At 31.4% G+C, this 5,072-nt stretch overlaps 1 long non-coding RNA gene across 1 annotated transcript; it reads right to left on the reverse strand.

The window, feature by feature from the left end:
• Positions 1-505: 505 nt before the first annotated feature.
• LOC115891280 lies at positions 506-1,294 on the reverse strand. The gene is made up of 2 exons (XR_004051789.1): positions 856-1,294; positions 506-797 (listed from the first exon to the last, which is right to left on the reverse strand). It is a non-coding gene; the product is annotated as an uncharacterized LOC115891280 (long non-coding RNA).
• Positions 1,295-5,072: the final 3,778 nt, after the last annotated feature.

Raw genomic sequence — 5,072 nt, forward strand, 5'->3', positions numbered from 1 at the left:
AGTCTAATTACGCTACGGGACTAACTACTTGTCAAGGCTAATTACGCTACAGGACGAACTACTCTTCAAGGGTAAACTACGCTACACAGGGTCACTACGCCATAAAGGCTAACTGTAGAAAATAATAAAGCTAAACATAATTCATTCAAGATCAATTTAATAATACAAATACAGAAATATATTCTTATCTTCTATTAAAGTCACTTGGACAAAATATAAATAAATCACTGTAAAGAAATACTTCAATATTATCATCTGCAAATCATCTTTTCTTAATATTCAATCAAATATATTAAAATATACCTAAGATTCAGAAATATAATATATCACAATAAAAACAATAAACAGTAACCAACTAGTTGTTCAGTGAGATAAAATAAACTCACCTTAATTAAACTTCTTATTCGGCACGGCAATGGAATTCAGAACTACCACAAAACCTTAATTAAACCTCAGAAACTTTAATAGTTTTAATTTAATAAGCGTGTACCACTTCTTTCTCTGACGCTGTCTAATACTGTTTTAGACGGCGATACTCTATCGGCTTTTGAAATGTCTGTTTGTTATTACGTCAGATAAAGAAAAGGTAGCATAGAAAAATAGAGTTCTTACATGTAGGTATATAAAACTAGACAAAGCTTACCAGCAACATTGTTGATAAGACCAATTTCTGACCATGCCAAATTCTTTTTTTTTCAGGTTTTTGTAGTCCTTGTGGGTCATGTTGTATAAATATTCATTGGACTGGATTGTTTCTATGAATAGGTCCACATTAATTTCAGCCAACAAATTTTGAGCTATAAGTTAAATAAAAATACAATAACCAAAGTATATATTTTTATACCATTTGTTTACATTGCCTTTCTCCTCCATCCACATGAGAATTGTCAACTTCCATTATTAAAATATTGGTAAAAAACTCAGGAATGCAAAAAACACAACTTGATACACAAAGATCACGAGATAAATGGTCGTACTGTACGGTATACGGCATACGGTACCCACGCCAGAGAGAAATCCCACGCCAAATTTGGAATTCGCATACTTCACACACGTGATCGCTCTTTACTATTCTATTGGCTGTGACGTCATTGCTACGTGGTGCTTCGGACGGCGAACCGCCTCGAACGGTAAAAAGTTAAACAAATTCAAGTCCGACGGCAACCGGGCGTCAAAGCCAAAGCCAACCGTGTTTATAAATGCTCTTATGGTAATATACAGTTTTAAGAATTGGGCGGCGGCGCCAAAGCCAAAGCCACTGGTATCTAGCTATTGTCACAGAACGACCGGTCGACTTAATTAAACTTCTCTTGTTCCGCCTCTTCGAGTGCCTCTCATAAGTTCATAAGTTCTTTTGTAAACCTCGTTGTTAACCATACCGCATAAAAAAAATTAAAATGGATAGGTCAGGTGACCGAGGAGACCCATGCAATTGGTCCACCTCTTTCTATCCCTGAGTCTACATAATTATGATAATAAAATAATTTTTAACACTATGGGGGGGGGGGGTTTGGTGTGTCATAATGAAAGTTATGTTGGAACCACTCTATTAACGCGCGAGTATCTAAATTTAACTTTTCTAACATGTCTTGAAAACCGTTCTCTAAAAAACATAAGTAACGTTCACCGGTCAACTAATTCTCGAAACTGTATGGCCAAGAAAAGTTGAACCAATAATCCTACACGCTTTTATTCATTTGAAAAACTCGTATTTACGATTTTTGTTTATTTTAATTTACAAAGATTGGATGTGACAATTTCACATTTCTGAGAGCAACGACGATTGAACTTGTTTCCATGGCTAACTAAGTGAAATTAGTCAAGACAGTTAAGAATTGGCTATAACTCAGTAATTTTGTGTAAGAAACATATTATAGCTTATATCGCTGAAAAGCTTAAAACTTATTTATGAAGTCATGGCCAACTATAGTTTCCATTTAAAAAAACATATGTTTATTCTTATATATTGTCATATGTCAAAAATGACAGGCTTTAGAAAAAATCGGAGAGCACAGTCTCATTAGGGATGTGATTATCTACAACTTTTATCTGAAAACTTTTTGTCTAAAATAGATTATAATGGAATTAGGGACAATTTTAAATAGCCAAAATTTGTTTTTTTCGAAATATCTAGTAAGCCATGAACTTTTCGAAAATCTGAAAAGCGCATATTTATGGCCCCACAAAACTGCATTCTTTCTCCATTTAACTGACTCTCTATCTCCAGTATTTTCCGAGATACCTATAGAGAACATCCTAGGAAACTCACCCGGTATAAAAAGTAATTTAAACTTCAAAATTTTATTAAACTGTTTCATAAATAAAATCGAAATTATAACTGTAAAACTAAACAAACAAAATATAGCGATAACCTTGATATACAAACCACCACAAGTAAATTTTAACACATTGGAAGACACACTTCAAAACGATATAATAAACAGAAGAAAACCTCATATAATCATGGGAGATTTTAATATCAATATTATGGAAAAAAATCAGCTAGTACAAAGATATAAAAATATGTATAGAGAAAACAACTATATTTTAAACAAAACAACAAAACAAGCCTATACTCGACACAGTCCAGACTCGGAGAATTCCATATTGGATCACATAATAACGAATTTTCAAACAAAACAAATAAAACTAAAAATCATCAAAGCAGGATTATCAGATCATAATGCTATACGAATAAATATGAATAACATAATAATATTCAAACAAGCAACACAAAGGATTACAAGATATTAAATATAACAAGAAGTGACGAAAGCGGCATCCAAAGAAACCTAGAAGAACTGGAAAAAAATATAAAAGATTTTGAACAACTATCGAAAGCTATAAAAGACATAATAGATAAAAACGAACTAACTATCAAAATAAGAAGAGAGAAGAATGTCCGTGGATAACGAAAGAAGTAATAAAAGAAATTAGAAAAAGAAATAAACTATATAGCAATTATCGCAAGAACAAAAATAATCAGATACTCCTTGAAAGATACAAAGAGCAAAAAAAAAACAAACTGATTTATAACTGTTTTTAACTGGTTTTCTAAAGCAATCAAAAATTAAATACTTCAAAACAATGTTTCAAAAACATTGCCTAGACTACTCAAAAACCTGGAAATTAATAAACCAAGAATTAGGAAACAAAAACCAGACAAGAAACCAAATAACAGAAATTAAAAGTACAGACGGCATAAAGATCACTAACCAAACAGATATGGTGAAGAGCGGTATATATCCTGAATACCTAAAGCAGACCATCATTATACCAGTACATAAAAAAGGAAACCGAGATGAACTACAAACTACAGACCAATATCATTACTCTCTTCATTCAACAAAATATTAGAAAAAGTAATACACAACAGAATGTCAGATCATATATCAGCTCACAATATAATATACAAACAACAGTACGCCTTTCAGACCCAATCAGGCACTACATCCGCTGTTCTAGATATAATTGAGAATATTACAAATAATCTCAATAAAAAAAAATTACTGTAGTAGTATTTATTGACTTAAAGAAAGCTTTTGACACCATATCTAAAGACAAACTAAATGAAAAATTACAAAAATACAAACTGAATGAACACATACTAGAACTAACGGAAAGCTATTTAAAAAATCGACCACAAAAAATTTGTAGGGAAAAATTTGAAAGTAAAACTACCATAGCGCCATATGGGATACCGCAAGGAGGAAATCTACCACCTCTCCTGTATATCCTTTATACAAACGATCTCTGCGAACTAGCATTAAATGGCGTCATATGTGGATATGCCGACGATACATGTTTAGTATATACAAGGACAGATTAGAACATCCTTGAAACAAACATCAACAAAGACCTGCAAAAAGTGCAAACATGGTGCTACACCAATCTCCTAACCATAAACGAGCTAAAACAGAATATATGATATTTAAAACCACAAAACAAAAATTAAACTTACAAATAAAACTACAAAACCATATTCTACGAGAAATATCAACAATCAACTATTTAGGGTTAAAAATACAAAATAATTTGAAATGGGATGCTTATGTAGTAAAGCTGAAAAATGAAAATATACGCACAATTGCAGCTTTAATAAAAATTCAAAAATTGATATCAAATAACATGAGGAAACCTTTATATCACGCACTGTTTACCTCAAGGATGAACTATTTAATGAATATATGGAGTAATACGACCGAAAAGAATTTAAACGCATTGCAACGTCAACAAAATAAAATTTTAAAATTAGTATATAAATTACACAAAAGAACACCAACACACATATTATTTGATACAGTGCAAGAACTAGATATAAAACAATTAATACTTTTTAATAGCTTGCTACTGCTGTATAAAATAAAAAACAATACTATAAAAACGAATATTAAATTAAATAGAAACAAGGAAGTTCACAATTACCAAACAAGGAGAAAGTCACATATTAGAGGCCATAAAGGAAAAAAATAAGACATTAACACAGAGACTAACAACAAAAACCATTCAAACATTCAATAGTTTAGCAGAGGAGGTAAAAAATTGAAATTTATACAATTCAAAAAGAGGATTAAATGGTTAATATTAAATAGAACTAAACACTATATCCAGAAATCGACGACAAAATTAATTAAGAAAAGAATGCCTTCGATACCATCTGACCAGAATCTGGTACCAACAGGTCACTGATGCTGCGCCAGATGCAGAAGGACGACACCCAGATCTTCTATGATATGTATATGCTGTACATTATTTATGTGTTGTATATATGTTTTATATGAGGGAATAAATAAATTGATTAAAAAAATATTGGACCTGCAAATCTTCACTTGAGCTCGAGTTTAACAGTTTATTAATAAAGTACTTTACAATATTAAACTTCATTGAAAAGAAGAAGCAAACGTAAAAGCAGAGAATAGATACATTAAAAATGCATAAAAAATAAATGTTATAATAGAGGTATTGAAATTTAGAAAACGTCAACATTTGACGTTTCCAGTATTTTACCAAACCGTACCGTATCAAACCGATGTTTTTCAGGAACCGCTCTTTACCGTAATTTACCGGTCTGG

Source organism: Sitophilus oryzae, unplaced genomic scaffold, assembly GCF_002938485.1.
Source record: "Sitophilus oryzae breed Bouriz unplaced genomic scaffold, Soryzae_2.0 scaffold_980_pilon_pilon, whole genome shotgun sequence".
NCBI classification, from domain to species: domain Eukaryota; kingdom Metazoa; phylum Arthropoda; class Insecta; order Coleoptera; family Curculionidae; genus Sitophilus; species Sitophilus oryzae.